General features: G+C 37.4%; 1 long non-coding RNA gene across 2 annotated transcripts in view; it reads right to left on the bottom strand.

Moving 5' to 3' along the window:
* Window positions 1–21,477, bottom strand: part of LOC141570426 (uncharacterized) — a 562,080-nt gene that overhangs the window by 422,120 nt on the left and 118,483 nt on the right. For both annotated transcript variants that reach the window (XR_012494434.2, XR_016020539.1), the window contains exon 2: window positions 12,878–12,990. This is a non-coding gene — a long non-coding RNA (uncharacterized LOC141570426). The remainder of the gene's footprint in view (window positions 1–12,877; window positions 12,991–21,477) is intronic.

Raw genomic sequence — 21,477 nt, 5'->3', positions numbered from 1 at the left:
AGAGGTGTGACAATTAAACTGAGGTTAAAGTGATGCACTTAGAAGATGGAAGAAGGGGGCAGGAGCCAAGAAATGCAGGTAGCCTCTAGAAGGTGGAAGAGGAAAGAAAACATTTCCCCCCAGAAGGCTCCAGAAGAAACGTAGCTCTACCTGACACCTTGATTTTAGATTTCTGACCTCAAAAACTATAAAGAAATGAATTTGTATTGTTTTAAAACACTAAGATTGAGGGGACTGGCTCCAGCTGCAAAAGGAAACTGATACTGTTCCCCTCAACCATCATTTAAGGAGCTAACACCAGCCAACTACATTTCCCAGGCCTCCTTGCTGCTTCCTTCTCTGTTCAGCAATGGGAGGCGCTGGAATGACTCTAGAGATTGTGAGAAAGAGAAAAACCATGGTACTAGTTTCCCCTCTCCCTATTCAGACAATATCTTCAGCAGTTCCTGCTTCCCTTCCATCGACTCAGTTCCTGTCACATCACCCAGGCTCAGAGGCTCTAGAAACACTATGACCTCACTTTGTCCCTCCTGCCCTATCCCTGGGTTGCTTCACCTTCCTTTGTTTGATTGTGCAGCTCTTCTAACACCTTTATCGCAAATTTAGCATATTAAATTCCCTATATTAAAGTATGTGACATAGGTTATGGTTTATTGGCTGGATTCTTTCAAGAACCAACGATATGCCTAATGTCTGCTTACATTTATTCCCTGTACCAGGGTTTCTTGTTCACCAGTGGTTGAGATGACTCATACATTCAAACTCCTCTCCCATTTCTTTAAATTGATGACCTCCCAGGTGACTGACAGTCTTTCCGCTTCCCTCATACCTTGCTCCTGTCAGCATAATGAATTGGGAAATCTCCTCACAACAGTGGTTGAGTTGCAATTTCATTAGTTTATGCAAATTGGTATAATTGAGGTGTGAATCAATCAGCCTCTTTCTATGATCTAGTGACCTAGAAAAATGAGAGTAACTATGTTCAGTGAGGAATTCTTTGTTCTTTCAGCCTAAATTTCATTAGCAAATCAGAACACAGTTTTGTGTGTGTGAACTGAAAGATCATTCTCGCCAATTTTACTTAGCTTTATTGCTGTAGCTGAGGTAATTAGTCAAGATTTTATTAGAGACATTGTTAAATGAGGCCATCATTTGGAACAATTTAATACACTATTAGTTCTTGAGCTTTATTTACCAAGCTCTGGGGTATGTATGGTGGTCTTTGGAGTCACAGCACTGGCCCCTGTAAATAAAATCTCAAGGTCTAATTTCTACCCTGTTGTATTAATTTACTAGAGCTACCATACTAAAATACTGCAAACTGGGTTGCTTAAATAACAGAAATGTATTGTCTCACAATTCTAGAGACTAGAAGTTCAAAATCAAGGTGTCTCCAGGGTGGGTTCCTTCTGTGGGCTGTGAGGGAGAATCTGGCAATCTTCAGTGTTTCTTGGCTTTTGAAGCATCGCCCCAATCTCTGTTTGCTTTGATCTACACATGACATTCTCCATGCATGCATGTTTGTGCCCAATTTTCCCTTTTTATATGGAGATTACACATATTGGATTATGGACCACCTTTGCATTAACTTGCTCTCCTCTGTAAAGACCCTATCTCCAAATAAGGTCGCATTCTGAAAAAACAGGGATTAGGACTTCAACATATAATTTTGGGAGCGAGGGACATGATTCATCCCAACCCATAATTCCTGTTCTCTAAGGAGAGCCTTTTGGCATCCATGGTTTTAATTCTGGTAAACTGGGTGTACAGTCTCCGTGCCTCGACCTTTCACTTTTACTGTATTCTCAGGTTTCTCTTGTGCCAATGCCAAAAACAAAACTCTTTTAACCCAAAGGACAGTTTTCTCTACTTTTAATATTCTTTTCAATGGGAATAGCAAGAGTGACTTTGAGAAATCTTGCTCATGAATCCTGAGGATACTAAACAGATTGGGGATTCTCCTCTCCGTTCCTTTGATTATTATTTGTCAATTAAGAGTCATGGAGAACTAGTGATATCAAGCTGTGTATTCCTACTAATCAGGTCCTGTGAAGTCAAAACAAAAGTTAAGATATGTTCAAGATTGCATGCCGGGAGTAAGATGTGATAACACACTGTAGACAAAGGAAAATACCCAGGATCATGTTATTAATGCAGAACTGGAACTACTCTGCCATAGGTTTTTCTTATTTCCCTCTGGGTTTGGATAAGAAATTAATTTAAGTTCTTAAAATAATGTACTTTCCTACTTCATATTCATTTTTTAGTTTTATGTATTCCTTCTAAACTTTCTGAGGGAGGGTTTATTTCAGAATTTTTTTTTTTTTTAAAAAGAAAGGTAAAGTGTTCAAGAACACCATAGCACTTTAATTCATATGGTAAACCAATGCTAAGCAGGGGACCAGACATTCAGTTTTAGGCCCAGAGAAATGTCTGTGTTTATAATGCTTACATGTGATAGATATTGATCTACAAAGGCCTACTTATCAAACATATGGAATATATTCCTTTTCTCAGTTATATAAAAATAAAACAAAAATACAACAGACTTTAACCAGATCAAAGAAACTGCTTAGATCACAGCTCCTAAGCAACCCTTTCTAAGAGCAATCTGAACTAACTCAAGGCCACTGTTCTCATGTTTAGAAGCAGAGATCGACCATATAAAAAGAAAAAGCCACCAACAACTATAAACTTTATTCATTAAAAAAATTATTTGTCATTTTTTTAACTTTTATGATTCATGTTCTTCTGGAAAATGCATGAGAAGTATATATAAGGAAAATATAGAGAGAGTAATTTGTGATACTGGAATAAATGAGTTGTGATTAAACTAGTTCACGCCAATTTTCTGGAACTGGAAGATATTTTATGAGAAGCTTTACTGAGCAGGAACATTATAGAAAAATAAACAGAGACTCAGACTATTTCTCCACAGGTACATTTTCAGCTAACCACTCAATACCGAGTGACGAGCTGTGTGGCTCAGGCACACGCACCTCACAACCTGGCTGTATTAATCACAACAACCTGATACACTCCCTCCTTGGGATTCTCACAGACTCCTTTCCAGCTACAAGTCATGAAGTTGCTGTCTCCAGTCACTCCTGCCAGGTCCCAGTCCAGTAATCCTAAGCATCTTTAAAGCATAACTTGTTTTTTCTCTTATGCCTAAGTCATCACCACTGTGACTCATATATCACGTTAAAATATAGCAAGAATGTCCCATATAAAGCCTTTCTGTTAAGACTTAGAACTGTAGCATGATAAGGGTTGTCAGCAAAAATTACAGAGAAACAAATACTCCTTGTAAGAAGCTTCAATCTTCTGTCAACCACACACACTAAAAATTAGTTGATTATAACCCTCAAATAGGAAACATTTTTATACCCTGTTTCAGGGGCAGGGAAGCAACTACATGTGGCCTCTTGATGGAAGTCTATTCTTTGTTGTGTCTTCATTGCATATTTAGTCACTCTAAAGGATCAAACATAGCAAAGAATTTGGCAAGAAATCTTTCCTTCCTTTTCCAATTTCCCCCAGATTTTACAGACTTTGGCCCTTGAACACACAAAACCATACAAGCCTATTACTGTAAACTTACTCTGCCTGAAAATTAATAGACAGAGCAACTTTATATTCTAGTCATAGTCTGAAATTGCAGTTCTTGATATTTGGAACCAAGCTGAAAATTATAAGTCAGAACAAAGGCTATTTCAGTCCCGTATGTCTGGAAGAAAATTAGCATTAATACCTCTAGTCTCCAACTCCATATAGACTAAGCAGAGGTAAAAGCATGTAATTTCAGTTGGGTCCTTTACACTCTCATTCCCCTGCCCTTCAGATCCATCTCCTATTCTTACTGTTTTTATGAGCACATTTCCATTTTCAGAACCCTATCACGTACTAACCTTGGAACTCAATGACATATTTTAATCTGAGGGTTTTTCTTTTTGAAAACCAATTGTTATTGGCATACAGGATAGTCATAATAATAGTATAAAGCTTAAGACAGGGCTCTGGAGTCAAACTACCCAAGTTCTAATCCCAGTGCTACCACTACTTACTATTAAGTTGAAACGTATGAAATTGCCTTTTTTGTAGGTAAGGCAGAAAACGATCTAATACTTACAATTCCACAAAGTTCAACTTAATTGATGTCTCACCTATCTAGAAAAAAAAAGGAATAATAATAGTTGCTTTGAGTAATTCAGGAGATAATAAAAGGGTTTTGGTTGCATAATTGACTATAACCAAAGCAGAAGTAATAAATATGGTAAGACAGTGCTTCTCAACTTTAATATGCTTAAGAATCACTTGGAGATCTCATTAAAATGCAGATCCTGATTCAGTGGTTCTGGGATGGGGCCCAAGAGTCTTCATTTCTAACAAGTGCCCAGATGATGCTGAGGCTGCTAGCTCGAGGACCACGGTTTGAGTAGCGAGTGTTATAAGAAGTTTCCCCTCTCTAATGATAGGAATACTTCTTCCCAGGCCTCTCCCTTAGAGACATTCATTCAGTATGTCTGGAATGAGGCCTGGGTTTTTCGTTTCGCTTTGTTTTAACAAGTACCTGAAGGTGAGTCTCATTATTTTAAAAAGTATGGAAGGCACTATTGTAAATAAGAGAGGTAGAATCCAAATTCTATATTTGTTAAGAGGAAAAAGAGATCATTCCTAGCAGAGAGGTCAAAAAAAACTTCCCAAAGGAGACAAGCTGTGAAGCAGGTTTTGCAAAATGGATAGGATTTGACTCTAGAGATGTGTGGAGGAGAGTATTCCAGAGCAAAACTAGAAAGAGTGAAAACAGAAACAGGATATTGGGGCACAGAGTGGGGCTCATGCAAGCAGTTCCATCTATCTGGAGTACAGACATACCTTGTTTGATTGAGCTTTGCAGATGTTGCCTTTTTACAAATTGAAGGCAAGACTCTCCACTAGGAAAAATAAAATAAAATATTACGGTCCTAGTTTTATTGCAGTGATTTGAAATTAACCTGCAATATCTCCGAGGTATGCCTGTATAGCGTTCAGGAAGGGGAAGATCTCAAATATCAAATAAAGATATTAGGACTTTATTTTGAAAAAATTGGAAATATATTGACCATTCCTAAGCAGAGAAGTGACATGATCAGAACTGGGCTTTTAGGACCATAGCCCTTCATTATTGAAGCTGGGCCAATAACGGTATCGAAGAATCATTGTAGAGCCTGAAGCAGAACCTGTGACTGGGAACCCAGGGTTTAATGTGATGGGCTTGCAGGTGAGCTTGCTTGGTCTCAGCTTCATCAAGGGCAACATGTCCATTTAAACATCCAGGTAATCATGGGACATGTGATTTTCCAAGGTTATTTTGTTTCTACGCAATTTCAGAGACAATTGTTTGTGAATGGCCGTGCATAGCCCCACAAGAATGGAATGATGGGAGCCTCCTCTCCAAATCACAAGATTAGTTCTCATTATGCACACAGACTTCAAGAAACCTAAATGGTGTCCTGAGGATTCCTTGTAGCTCATCCCAAAATCTAACTTCTCTAAGAAGTTCCATCTCTTCCTAAAAAGTTCAACCCCTAAGCTCCAGAGTGACAAAACAAGTCTGTCTTAGAAGAGTCCCAGTCTTTCAACTCAAGCACACCCATAAAATACTCTCCCTTTTATTTAGGACAATGTATTATTAATGCAACAAAGTATTTTGCCTTTCTCCAAAATGAGGAATCAGATGGATGGATGGATGGATGGATGGATGGATGGATGGATGGATGGATATAGTTCTCCATCACCCCAAGCTTATTAGAGTCCTAAATTCTACTTTCAAACTTCTTCAAACTCTAACCTTTTCAAACTTCTTCATACTAGATGCCCTCCCAGCACTCTTGCTGCACCAGCACACTTTCTCTAGAATTATTCCCACTTGAGGGCCACTAGAGCTTCCTAAGGCCCCCGTTAACAAACTGCCTCCCCGCACACTGGAGTCTGCCACTCTGTGACGCATTTGCTGTTTAAGTGGTCATGTTTTGTCCAGCACATCTCAGAGCCAGTGTTGTTCTGGTCACAATGAGTTTTTTATTTCCCTTAGTTCGTGGCATTAGATATTCAGCCAAGGCAGACTTCTCTAACACTGAAGTCATTCCATCTCACACAGCTTTAAACCTGTTCTTTTTCCATGGCAAGAGGGATTCAAGAGCTTTCTGAGAGGAGCTGGACCAGCCTGGACGAGGTAACTTGATTAAGATTTGCATGTGCCCTGCAAGTATGCTCAAGGTAATAACAAAGGAAACCCCCTGTTTAGCATGCCAGGAACCATGGAGAATTATAAAGTGAGTGGGAAAAGGAAAGGGGAAAAAAACCCAACAAGACTTGAGTTAAGGCACTTGGGGGACAAATAAAGGAATAATAACTTCTCTCTTAAATTCTAAATCAGCAGTATTAAAAATTCCCTCCACAAGACCCAAATATTACAATTTACGTGCACTTAGACATTTTTGCCTCTGAAATAGCCAGCAAAGCCGCCTCTCTGATCCCACACACTTCACTGTGTACAGTGCTTCTGTCACAGCTGAAAGGCTTAAACAGTCCTGAAATAGTACTGTGCATTAAAGCTTGTATTCTCTTTAATACAATACCGTCTCTTTTATTCTCTTTAACACAGCCCACTGCTACCCAGCATGTGTAAGGCCTTCTCAGCACTCCTGCTGACTTAGTGCCGGCCATCATAATGTCTGGAAAAGGGAGACAGTACCAACTGGCCCGTTACATAGCAACAGCTGCCATTTTTGTAAGTACCTACTGTGCACCAAGCCCCTTTTATAGAATACTGGTAATCCTTACATCAACCTGCCAGCATAGTTTTAGTATTCCACTCATTTGACAGATGAAGCAACTAAAACTCAGAGGCTGTCACTTGCCCAAAACCACACGGTAAGTGGCACAACCAAGAAATGAACCCATGTTGATCTAGTCCCAAGGCTTGCATCACCATGTTTCCCCAAATAACTTAGTGATTAACCTATTTCTGGGCAGTTAATTGTGTTTCCAGGTAAAACTTTTTAATGAATGAAAAACAAGAGGGGACAGAGCCCACCATACATACTTACAAGCTTGGTCCTCATCAGTTATCTCCAACACTTATCCTGCTATATTGCTCTTCTGAACACCACTTTAGTAAATCACGTACCTTCTTTCAGCTCTCTTGACTTGTGTATATGTAATTGTCCTTCTGTGGCCACCGTACATATTCTGAACAGCTAAGTGGGGTTTGGGTAGATAGAGAGTGAAGATTGACCACTTCCTGGCATCACAGCTGAATATAATGAGGAAGAGCACTCACCAGAAGACAATAATGTTGAATTTGGGAAAGGTATTAACATCCCAAAAAGGACAAATTTGGCCCTGTAAGCACAACTATCACAAAACTAGTTCAATGATTTTCCAGGCACTTCAGTTTACTCCATCAGAAAAACCAAATAGATAGCTTTTTTTTCTTAACAGCTTTTAGACATGTTTTATCCCATCAACTGAGTAAAATCACATGGTTTTGTTACATGCACAAATTGCAGAAAATATTAATATGTTTAATTCCCAGTCAATATGTTGATTCTCCTTTAGCTACCATGTTACTGAAAGGCTCACCTGCAGTAACCCACCTTTAAATAAATTCACTCCACATTATAAAAGCCCTCCGAGTGTGGAAATACTCATATATATTGCTAACACCAGAGTTTGGGGGTGCTGGCCTCAGGGCTGGCGGGTAAGCTGGATCACATTTGCTTAACTGTATGTTTGGGTTAACCAAAGCCGGCTAATCAGAACCACACGGTATTTAAGTGAACTCCTTTGCGTCTATAAAATAGATTCCTGAAGACCAAATAAAACTTGCTTAACCAAGTGTGCTGCTCTCATTAACTCATTACCCTTGATGTTTGCTCATAAAGGCTGATTTTGGTCAGGCTGGTGGTCATTTAGGGGAAGGTCCATACCCTAACAAACCTCATAATGACCAAACAGCATACACATGAAAGAGGCAGTTCTGCGTCAAGATTGGGGTCAAAAGTGGAACACTGGAGTCTCACTGTTTTTCGTGCCATTTTTACCTAACCTCGGGAGCTGCACCAACTGACATTGCAATCTTTGCCAGGTTAGGAATTGAGAAAGGGAAAAGACAGAGCCCAGTTGCCTGTTTTCTACGTAGGGTTAGAATAATCTTAGGGTCAAGGAAAGGAAATACAAGTGGAACAGAATGTGAGTGTAACTTTATTCTTCTTGTCTTCTGTTTTTGCCCACAGTATATCTCTTTTGCAGCTTCCTTGATGATAGAATATCCTTCCCTCTTTTCTTCCCTTTCTTCCTTCCTCCCTTCCTTTCTTCCCTCCATATCCACGATGTGCACAAGCAATTTTCTAACTGTTAATATGGTAGGGCGAGGAGGAAAGGAAGGTGGGGGAGAAAATGCAGCCTTGGAATTAAGCTCTGGGAAACAAAACAAGCAGCCCACAGATGACTCATGTAGGGAGTTTTGACTTCAGAATACAGGTCTAGAGAGAGATGTGGATTTGAATCCCACCCAAAAACCATAGATCAAGAGGAGGCCATCTCTTTCTTCTATCCCTCCTACCTCATTCCTAACCTGATTGAGACCATGCCTGCCCTCAGAGACACTAAAGAATTAAACATGAACTCAAATAGTTGTGGCTCATCCATGATGTAGTCATTAGCTGCCTCATGTTTCCCTTATTTTTCACAGCAACCCAAATGTAGAATCATAGCACAAAACTGGAGCTATTTGGCCACCAAATGGAAAGACTCAGTCAGGGAAGGCTGCAGAGCAGCAGCAGTTTGGAGCTGGCCACATACGGAAGGGAATAGGACACTGCTTGGGAATATGTGTCCCCGGGAAGCAGATGCTGATTACTACTTAAAGGGGATGGGGAGGCGAGGGACAGGGGGCAGACAACTTGGCTTTTGTTCCTGTTGGTTTGTTCATTGTTCTGATGTGACTTACAGTGTTTTCATGAGCAAAAAAAGCCTTATGGTTGGTGATGAACTGGACTTTGAGTCACAAAACCTTGCTGATATGTTTGTCCAACTGTGATTCTGAAAGAGCTCTGTGTCCCCTGAGAAGAAGGCTCAGTACTTTCATATACTGCAGTTGGAAGACCAACTGACATACTGAGACCTTCAAGTACCCACCACGATGTGGTCTCTTAGAGCTCACTAATCTGTGTGACTTGCCCCAGTAGCCACAGTGGGATTGGTAATTGATGCACATATCAATATATCCAGCAATATTATTTTTTTCTCTGAAGCCTTATCACCTCACGCCTGGAACACTATACCAGCTGGTCTCTTCCCTATATGCAGGTGCCAAGGAATTGGCCTAAGCACCCCTTCCATCAGATGAGCTCCCTGCTCAAATACCTAAATTCCTGATTGCTGAAACAAATCTAAGCTCCATTATCTGGCTGTGTAAGGCCCTCCCTAAGCTGACCCTCCAGTGCCTTTCAACCTATTTCCCAGTAATGTTCAATATCAATTCACTGTTAAGCCCCATTAACCTCTCCCCTATATATACTACACACATTATGCTCATGTCTACCACTGTCACTCGCCTTCTACTACTTTCATTAAATCCCCTGTCTGTGTTAACCCTATTCAGCACTAAAGTCTCACCACCCAACAACTTCCTCTCACGTTTAAGACTCCTTCCTTTCAACGCCTATAGAATTGATGGTCTGTCCCAGGTCAGTTACTATTTATTGTGGAAGATATGGTACATTTTCCCCCAGTTTCTAGTATTCTCATCTTCTATTACTTTTTTTTTAATTTATTTATTTATTTTTAATTAGTTTCAGGTGCACAAGACAAAGCAAAACTTAGATGTTTATCATTTATATCCCTCACACTGTGTGAACCCCCCTCCCCCCATCCACTATCCCCAAATTAATTTTTAAACCCCCATGACCATCTTGTGGTTACCGACTATTTTTCAAAACCTCTCACCTTCCCCTTATCCCCACCCCCCCGCCCCTCTAGCAACCCTCTGTTTTTCCTCCATGTTTCCAAAACTGTCTCTGATTAGTTCATTCACTTATTCTTTTCTTTAGATTCTGCATATAGGTGAGATCATATGGTATTTGTCTTTCTCTTTCTGACTTATTTCACTTAACATAATGTTCTCTAGGTCCATCCATGTTGTTGCAAATGGTAAGATTTCTTTCTTCTTTATGGCTGCGTAATACTCCATTGTATAAATGTACCACAGTTTCTTAATCCTGGATTCTATTACTTTTAAGTAACAGAATCTACTTTTGTAGCTAAGCACATGGCTTTCACCTAGGGACTGCACTTCCTAACTTCTGTGTGAGCATGTAACTTAAATTCTGCCTAAAAATATATGAGATAAAATCAATTATACAACTTTTTCATATCCTATAAAATAAAAAAAAGACTCTAAATTTTTTTGGCTTTCATTTTTTAAAAATAAAAACTGCTTCTTTGACTTTTACTTCTTTCTATAAGCTTCCATGGATATAAAAATATTAATATATTTGCATTTCTTTTTTCCTGATAATTTGTCCTTTGTCCATTTAACTTATAGGCCCAGCCACAAATCTAAGAAAGGAAATTTTTTCCTCCCCTACACTATACATGGGAAAAATATATAACAATACATTTAAATTAACAGCAAAAACATGAACTACATAAATATAAATTTAACAAAGATGTATATACTGAAAACTATAAACACTGTTGAAGGAAATTAAAGATCTTAAGATGTCAGTTCTCCCTCACACACATAGTTGATCTATATATTTAAATCAAAATAAAAACCCTAACAGCATTTTTTGTGAAAATTGACAACCAATCCTAAAACTCTTGTAAAAATACAAAGGACCTAGAATAGTCAAAACAATTTTGAAAAAGAACAAAGTTGGAGGACTACACTCTTTAATTTCAAAAATTATGATAAATCTACACAGTGTGCTATTCAAGACAATGTGGTATTGTTATAATATTAAGCATGTCAATCATGGGAAAAGACATAGACCCATACAAATATGATCAATGTATTTTTTACAAAGGTTCCACAGTAATTTAATGAGGAACAAATAGTCTTTTCAACAAATGGTGCTAAAACAACTGTATGGGGAAAAATTATCATTCACTGTTACTTCTCAGCATACATAAAAATTAATCAAAATGAATCATAGACCTAAATGTAACAGCTAAAATTATAATATTTAGAAGAAAACAGGAGAATATCTTTTGACATCTTTGAGTAATGCAAAGATTGCTCAGGTCACATAAAGTATGAACCATGAAAAAAAATAATTAATTGAAATTCTTCAACATTAAAAACTTCAGTTCTTTGAAAGATCCCATTAAGAAAATGAAAAGACAAGCTACGTCTGAGAAGACATTTACAATAGATCTTATATCAGAATATAAAAAGAACTCCTCTTATTATTAATAAGACAACCCAACTTTTTAATGGGCAAAAGATTTTAACAGACATTTCAGACAAAAAAATACAAATAGACAATAATCACATAAAATGATACTCAATATTTGTAATCACTTGAGGATGCAAAAATTGTGGATATCACTACACAACTACTAGAATAGCTAATTAAAATAAAATTGATAGTAAGTGTTGGTGAGGCTGGGGAGCAACTGGAATTCTCATACATTACTGGTGAGAGTATAAAGTATTACAACCACTTTTGAAAATATTTCAGCAATCTCATGAAGTCCAATACATACTTTACGCATAATCTATCAATTCCACTCTTAAGTATTGTCCCAAGAGAAATGAAAACACACATCCACAAAATACTGTACACAACTGTTCATAGCATCTATAGTCATAAAAGTCCAAAACTAGAAACAACCCAAAAGACCAATAACAAAAGAATGGATAAATAAATTATAGTATATTTATAACATGGAATACTACAAAGCAATAGAGAGGAATGAACTACTTTGAAACACACAACAAAATAAACGAGTCTCAAAAACAGTAGACAGAGTGGAAAAAAATACAAAAGAGTGTGATACAGAGTATATTGTAGGGTCTATCTACACTAGCATGAAACTGAGAATGAGTGTCTGCTTAAATTTGCATCTTGGCACCTCACTTGTATCACCCTAGTCCCAGCCTGAAATTGCATGTATGTGAAACTCTAGACCAGACAAAACTAATCTATAATGACAGAAAGCAGATTAGTGGCTGCCTTAGGCCCAGAGTTAGGCCCAGCTAAAATTATAATATTTAGAAGGACTTGAGGGAACTTTTGGGGGTGATGGAAATGTTCAGTATTTGGATTGGGGTAATGGTTAAATGGGTGTACACATTTGCCAAAATCCATTGAACTGTACACTTAAAACAGGTGCATTTTACTTTCTGTAAATTATACTTCAATAACACTGATTTTATTTTTTTTAAGGGATTGCTCATTCTCCACTTTCTCTCTTCTGCCTTGTTGTGAGCTGAAGTATGGAAGAGGTAGGGACAAGCCAGCTTTACCCATGGCAGAACAACAAGGAAAAGAGACCTGGATGCTAGAAGCCCAGCTCCCCTTGAGGGATGAAAAATTGATAGCTGGTGGGAAGGAAGCTCCTATCTTGTTTGAATCACTGGACTTTTGAAACACTAGATAAAACAGCTTAGCCTGAGCCCCAACTACCACAATTACATATAATTGAGCATTTTTACCAATTACTTTCAAGTGCTTTAGGTTTACACATTTCAAAGAGACTATAAATTCTTCATAAGGCAGGCCTGGAGAAAAATGGGTAATTTCCCAAACCAGTTAGGACACACAGGCTCATCGGTTATGGCCGTACCCCGTGCTTTGTTCAATCACCCACAAAAGCTTACCTAACTAAAGTCTGTGAAGGTTGCCAATACATTTTGGCTGGCTGGTTAGCACCTTCTCTGTCCCAGGAGTATTCAACAATTAAGCAAACATATTGGAGTCATTTCACGGTCACCTGCAAAAAAGAAAAAGAAGAAAATTTTAAAAGAACCAATAGTACATAGAGTTAAAAAATACAATAAATAAATGGTAAATTCTTTAAAATGGTTATGAATAGTATTGAAAAGTTCACAGAACCCATATGACATCAAAATAATCAGTTCAAGAGAAAAATGTAATTATTTGGATTATCAAAATACTAGAGAGAGAGAGAGATTAAAGCTTTCAAATTTTAATTCATTTCACTGATACTGAATAAAAAAATACATCCCTGTACCATTCTTCGACTAACCACTAGAATCTAAATTCACTTATACTTGGGGAGGTTAAAAAAATAAAAATAATAGAGGTTTTTCTAAGTGGCTAGGTGGTAGCAGTAGTTTTAGTGTAATTTAATCCTCTAAAAAAGTACAGTGAAATGAAAGAGGGTGAGAACAAATTGTCATAAATTGATGGCTGGCTCTTTTTTTTTTCCATTTCACCTACTGTATGCAGGAGTTGATCCAAAATTCTAAACAAAGATGGGCCAAAGCAACTCTTGATAAATAATAGTCTTGTTAGTTCTACATTCAATTTTTATTTTTTTTAAAAAAGGAGCTGTTTGTTAATTTTGTTACTTTATGAATTGAAATTTCATGACTCAAAGACTCATTTTTCTCAGACGGTCCTGATTTAAATCCTTTTGTGTCACCCATCGTTTTCAGGGTTTGAGGTTCCTACCAGTATGTATAACCTACTAAATGAATAAAAGAACAGAATTAGTTGAAAAGTCATGAAACCCCACAGGACATTTGGAATCAATAAATGTAAATCAGTAAAATCATTCCATCTTTGATCAGGTATCTTTCCACTGGCTTGTTACCTTAACAGAATTCACTATAGAAAATAGAGTATCTTTCTATTTTAGTCCCATCAAATTTTGTTTTCAAAAATCAACTTCTAACCAGGAGATATTTAAAATGTTTAACTTTTACTTCACCAAAAATTGTTAGAATAAACAAATTCAGTAAGGTTTCAGGATACAAAATCAACAACAAAATCTATTACATATAAGAATGAGCTATCAAAAAGAAAAATTAAGAAAACAATCCCATTTACAATTGCATCATAAACAATTAAATACCTAGGAATAAATTTAACAAAGGAGGTAAAAGACCTATACCCTGAAAACTACAAGACACTGATGAAAGAAATTGAAGAAGATACAAATAAATGGAAAGATAGTTCACATTCATGAATTGTAAGTACTAATATTGTGAAAATGTCCATACTACCCAAAGCAATCTATGTATTCAATGCAATTCCTGTCAAATTTCCAAAGGCATTTTTCACAAAATTAGAACAGACAATCCTAGATTTTGTATGGAAACACAAAAGACCCCAAATAGCCAAAGCAATCTTGAAAAAGAAGAACAAAGCTGGAAACATCACTCCCTTGTTTGAAATTATATTATGAAGCTATAGTAGTAATCAAACAGTATGGTAGTGGTATAAACACAGATGTGTGTGTATGTACTGAAACATTATTCAGCCATATAAAAAGGGAAATCCTGCCATTTACAACAACATGGATAAAATTTGAGGGTATTATGCTAAGTGAAATAAGTCAAATAGAGAAAGACAAATATCATATGATCTGAAAAACAAACAAACAAACAAGCAAAACCCCAAGCTCATAGACACAGTGAACAGATTAGTGGTTGCCAGGCAGGGATGGGAGTAGGCAAACTGGGTGAAGCGGATGAAAAGGTACAAACTTCCTGTTATAAAATAAGTCATGGAGATGTAATGTACAGCATGGTGACTATAGTTAATAATACAGTATGACACGTTTGAAAGTTGCTAAGAGAAAAAAATCTTTTTTTTTTTTTTAAATTTTATTTTATTAAATTTATTGGGGTGACAGTAAGGGAGATCGAATATATGGTGATGGAAGGAGAACTGACTCTGGGTGATGAACACACAATGGGATTTATAGATGATGTAATACAGAAAAAATCTTAAAAGTTCTCATCACGAGAAAAAATTTTGTAACTGTATAATGACAGATGTTAACTAAATTTATTGTAGTGATAATTTCACAATATATGCAAATATTGAATCATTATGTTGCACACCTAAAACTAATATGTTATATGTCAATTATACTTCAATAAAAAAGAAACTTAAATTTTAAAAAAGTAATAAAATGTTTAACTTTTGAAACATCAAAAATAAGCAAAAGTTAATTCACTGATAGGATACAGTCATTTCTATTCTTCTCTTCTATATGAATGAAATGTCTTCAATGCGCATTATTAGCCAACTTTGAATGAAGGAACCAAAACTGAACATGTAACCTTTCAGTTCTTAAAATGCCCTGTTGTCTTCAGTCTCATTTCTTCATTTTATCTCTGAGAACTTAACAAAAAAAATCCACATTATATTAAGTCATACCATAGGTATTGAGAAAGAACTTTACTGTCTTAGAGGCATAATAATTTTGGTCACAGGAGTAATTTTCTGCAAAGCAGTCCATCTATTTATAAAATGAAACCCAAAACAGTGAATGTAATTCCTAAGTAACCACAAACTAGGTTTCACTCATGTGTCTCTTTAGAAAAATGCATACACACATAAACACTCACACATCTTCACCTTCTTCCTAGATCTTCTTCTCAGATTGGCTAGTTATGATACTGACAAAGTACCAAACTCTTTGCAAAGAGATTTCTTTAGAGTCATAAATTGATAACTCATCTAGAGTCCTATAAAGAAAGAAAGTGCCCCTTATCATCAGCATGGCTCTTATCCTTTCATACCTGTGCCCCTTTGGGGTCTTCTTCTCTGAGCAGACACAGCTAAAGGGGGACCTTCTAAATCTTTGTCATACACTTTCACCCCCTCTGCCTACCCCTTCGTATGCTACTCCTCACCTCCAACTCCAAGGGAGGAGAAATTGTTTGTCTAATCCATCTGAGTCCAGGACTTAGACCGGACCAAGGCACAGGGAGCGGTTGTGCTTTGAAAGCAGGAACCCTTGAATGTCCTTCCCGCCTCCATGTGGAATGCTGACTGAGGCTGGGATCCAAGGTTCATCTCCTTCTTCCACACTTAAAACAGGTCGCCTTCTCTCTCTTGCTCTCTCTTTCCATCTCACTTTACATCTATCACTCCATTCCTCTATTTTCTCTGCTCCTGATTATGGAGTTTTCAGATTCAAGAGCAATCAAGTAGGGAGTCTCACTTAGCCCTAGACCCTAATCCATTTTCCAATACAACTTGTATAAAACAAGATTATTGGATGCTTATCAAATATTGATAAAGTGATATATTAACCAAGGTTCTCCAGATAAACAGACTCAAAAGGATACATACAGATTTATTAGAGGCACTGACTCACACAGTTATGGAGGCCTAGAAGTCCCACGATCTGCTGTTTGCAACCTGGAGAACCAGAAAAGCAAGTGGGGTAATTCAGTCCAAGTCTGAAGACCTGAGAATGGGGAGGGCCAATTAGTTTAAGTTCCTGTCTGAGTCTGAAGGTGCAAGAATGGAGCACTGATGTCCAAGGGCAGAAGATAAATGTCTCAACTCAAGCAGAAAACAAATTCTCCCTTCTTCCATCTTTTTGTTCTATTGAGGCCCTCAAAGGATTGGCTGATGCCCACCCACATTGGAGAAGATGATCTTACTTAGTGTACCAATTCAAATACTAGATGCCCAGTGAAGTTAACACGTAAAATTGACCATCTCACATGGCATTTAGTTTCCGACTTAGCTATTATTTCCTACTACACCTTCCCGCAGTAGGAATGTCCCAAGGAAGGAAGGGTGATTGTTAGGATTCCCAAATGCTGCCCTGATCTCCTCAGAGGTAGCATGAACTTCCCTTCCATCATGTTGCATTGACTAGACTGCAATGCAGTACTCAAAACAACCATGAAGTCATGTGCACAATACTCTGTAATTCTCCATTTTCACATAAACTATCTCATCTGAATCTCATACAACCCTGTGAGGTCAGTACAACAGAGATTTTCAACTCTGTTTATAATAGCAATACTAAGGCTAAGAATTAATTGGCTTATACAGTGAGTTTATAGGACCAAACGCTGAGATCTCTAACTTATATCAGGACACTACCACAGTCTCTCAGTCTTCACTCCATTCTAAAAGGGAGGAACTGAACTAGCAAAAAGGAGGATTTTGTGAATATATAGATAATATTTGGAATAAGAGGAGTGTGCAAGTGTGTCATGTGTATGGCCTACGTTGGCACAGAACCAGAACATAAAAGGGATATACATCATTAGTTGACCTAGTATAATTTTAGTGTGACTTAGTAATTTTGCAAATTACTCTAAGACTAATCTTGCCCATTATTCCCCTGCCTCTTGGAAATTTGCACAATGGGGCGAGTCCTCCTAAACCTCTTTCTGTTGACTGCTCTCAGTTTAACACAGGGAATCCTACCAGATTTCCCCACCAACAGGAAGCAATCATGAATACTACTATGTACAGCCATGTGATTTTACATCCTTCTTTTCTTCTGTAGAATAGGCAACATACTTCTAAAGCAAAAAAATTTTGTTCCGAGTCATATGAAAATTCACTTATTGATTTTTTTTCTCTTCCTTAGTACTTTTTATCTACTGAGTATTACTTTTAAACTAGAACTGTACAATTAAACTAGGGCATGTCCAGAAATTAAAAAGTGAGATGAGACAGAAATCATCTTTATCAGGATAGACAAGTCAGTCTTGGGATTGTTGGAGTGGATAGCTACCTTATCTACCTGTAAATTCAAGACAAAAGCAACTTCCTATGGTAATGAAATCAAAATGATTTTGGCTGAAAATAATAAACCCACTATGGTTATTATTAATGGTAACAATCTGCACACAAAGTACAGCTAGACTGTAGATATAGAGCAAAGGGACAATAACAACCACATTAAACAGACTTAGCAGGCAATGGAGCTTCAACCAGCTGGAGCAAAATCAAATCAAGCTCCCAGTTTACTCCCATAGAGAGACTTTGTTTGCCAGGTTCCCGGCATGACAAATGCTGCCAGTGATCTCTAAAATGAGCACATCAGTGTAAGTATTGACAGATTCGTTAGGTCTGGGGCAGCCATCAGACACTACTGGTCTAATGCACAGGGTATGTGTTCCATTTGCTCATGCTTGTCATTTGTCTAAAGGATCTAACCAAATTTGCATATACTGGAGGCTTAAGTAGTGTTCTTCTCAAACATCTGGGTCAGTTAGAGTTGTAAAATGAATTTCACAACATTTCTGTGAATTAAGCATATCACTGCATCTTTTCATCAGTTGCAAAGCTTAGTTGCTTACAGAATCCAAAGGGGACTCTGAGTCCTGAGACCTTTGCCAAACAGCAAAACCTTGAGGTAAATTGATTTCTCCACCTGTTAAGTGGTAATAACAATATTTCTTTACCCTCCTTGATTTTGTTCTGAGGCTTAACCAATTCGTTTGTTAATTATTTTTCTCCAATTGAATCCTTATGGAATACACACTATATGCTGGCCACTGTTTGAGGAAATGGGGAGGGGGAGAGAATGAGATGCACCAGTGAACAAATACTCCTGTCCTATGGAGCTTACATTCAGGAATGGGGAAAGTGATGGGGGAGAGAGAAGATCAGACAATAAATAAACACGTCAAAATGTGAAAAATACTGTGGAAAAACTAATGTCTGGAAGGGAAATATGGAGTGCCAGAGTGATGGTGGCTTTCTGTTTTGAATGGAGGAATCAGGGTAGTTCTCTCTACCAAGATGCTGAAAGTTGAAACTATTCCATCGTTTATATCTTCCTAAAGTATGGAAAATACTCAGATAAGTGAAGAGAGTACATTTCAGAAGGAACAAAACAGTCTACTCTTTATTCTGACCACCTATTCTAATCCTCTTCTGAAAATAAAGTCATAATAAATTATCTGAAAGCCTATGAGTCATACTTTGTATTATTCAGTATTAATCAAAATGTCATCCTCAGATCTAGTTCGTTTTCTATCAGGAAAGTAATGAGAGGCACCATCATTTGAAGAGAGATCACAGAATTAAATTTGGGGCCATGAGGGTCTACTCTCCACTCTGCTCATAAACCTTTTTGTAACTTTACGCAAATCATTTTGTTTGTTCACCTTAGAACATTTAAGAAGTGAGGTATATGGAATGAAAATCATAAATTAGAAAGGGAGAAAAACTTTTCAGTACTACTTCTGATTTAAAAACTCTATAAAGAGAATTAGAGAATAAGAGTGAACTAATTTGTCAAGTGAGGATGACAGGTAAATCAAAACATTCAGGAGAAAGTGCACATTGGACGAGGTTATGAGGAATGGGTAAAGATTAAAAACAAAAGTAATTTCCTTGACTGGAGCCAAAATACTGAAGAGGTTAATTGTAGATGATGAAAGAAAAAATGTAAACCAGTACTAAAAGATCAACTTGAGGATGGGAGAACTTCATGTTTGATTTGAAACTTCAAGGAAAAAGGAGGCTCCATTACTCTAATTATATAGAAAAAAATATGTGGTTAAAACAAGAGTCAAGAAAGAAAATTTGAGTAGCAAATTCAGGCAGTGAAGAGCAAAGTTCCTCAGAGTCAAAGATAACCAATAGGACTGAAGAGAGAACATCAAATAAATTCTAAGGCTAGCATACTATGCTTTCCTCTATTTTCAAACTTTTCCAGAACTGTATTTAATATTTTTATAATCTGTGCTCGCTTCAGCAGCACATATACTAATATTTTTATAATCAGAAAAAATATATAAGTAAATATAAATATAGTCTGAACAAAAGATTCTGATGCAAGAAGCAAAGAGAAAGCTAGAACTAAGAATCCAAATTAAGCCACTGCCCCAAGTTTGGTGGTCTGATGACCATCTATTTCTATTAGAAACATTTTGCATAAAGGAGGATTGTGACTTTACAAAACAATCAGAGAGAGTCCCCTCAGAGGGTTGCTTCAGTTGTCATAGAAGTTTCTGTAGTGTAGAGGACTTGTGCAATCGCAACTGGCAGATGGCAATAGAGAGGGTCACACAAGAATCCAAACCATTCACAGGACTAGGGCCAAAAAAGGGTCATTACTCTAACCATTCCAGCAGGAAAGCTTTCATCAATATCCTAGGAGCAAAGATTGGTGGCTCACCCTGGAACCTGTAGTTTTTAAAATTTGAGCTAGAGAACTCTTCCAACCAAACCTCATCACAGCCCCAGTATAAACAGATAAAAAAGGGTCTAGATCAACTGTGGTAGAAGAAACGAGAAGTTCACCTGTTCAGGTTCTCCCCCAGCCCATGAAGTGGCTCAGCTGGGGCATCTCTGTGGAGACCCTAGGCTCAGTGAAGTATGTCTTGAAAAACCATTGGATATAAATTATGCCAACATATTAGTAGTTTAATTTGCTGTGTAAATACATGTTATGTATTTACATAAATGTACAAATATATTTACATATTGAATGTATAAACATGAATTTACATTAACTTTTCATTAAAGCTGGTATCTCTCTGATGTCTAGAACTTATTGAAGACTATCTGACCCTGGCTGAAAGCACCCGACTTTAAGGTCACTGTCCCAATGCAAGCACCAGGCTACGAAGTCATACTGAACTGCCTAACAACGCAGCTCCACGAAAGCCAACTAAATGACACCCATTCTCTATGTAAGGGCATTCCTGGGGGACCATATTCAAGGATGGTCTGTGAAATCCAATAACCAGGTTATCTGAAAGTCTGAGAATAGCTTTTGTAACGTGAAAGAAACAGAGGTAGGACCAAAAAAAAAGGCCAAAGTAAATCTAAATCTAGAAATCTTTTACCTAAGTACACTGTACATTTATCATTGATTGCACTCTGGGTTATTGGGTTTTATGTTTTGTTTTGTTTTAATCTGTTTTTCTCTTGGTTGTTTTTTTTTGTTTTGTTTTTTGTTTTTTTTTGTTTTTTTGCCAGGATACGTGCTATTTAGATATCTTTATCAAACAATCCACAATGACATCTACACATGTGATTTTCTCTGAGTTGCTGGAGTACACAGTCCAATTATGTGTAACAGACAGAGGACTATTGAGATTACTATGAGAAAGGGTAGTAGAGGGTGATAAATGATCTACTTCAAACTCTAAAATAAATAAGCCCCAAAGTCTCAACTGTAACTTAATAGGAATACATAATGGAAATAAAATCATAGCTATTTATCTATTTTATTTGACATTTTTAATGGGTTAAGGAAAATAAGCACAGGCTTAAATCAGTACTTTTCATGCAGACAAGTTCAACGGGAAAAATGAGCTGGTTAGTGGTACTTTATGTATCAATGCTTAGAACAAATGGAAAACGGCGCTCCATGCATTCACCCATGTAGACTTATAAATGAGAACTAGGTGTGAAGCCAGACAACACTTCAGGAGATTCTGGTGGAGGACCTAGGGGAAGTGCCTCTCAAGCCGTCTGACCTCACTTCCTCCTCCACAGCAAACCGGGC

Source organism: Rhinolophus sinicus, chromosome 3, assembly GCF_057876585.1.
Source record: "Rhinolophus sinicus isolate RSI-liver-muscle chromosome 3, RSI-T2T, whole genome shotgun sequence".
NCBI classification, from domain to species: domain Eukaryota; kingdom Metazoa; phylum Chordata; class Mammalia; order Chiroptera; family Rhinolophidae; genus Rhinolophus; species Rhinolophus sinicus.
The sequence above is the reverse complement of the archived record's forward strand: the minus strand, read 5'-3'. Positions and strand labels throughout refer to the sequence as shown.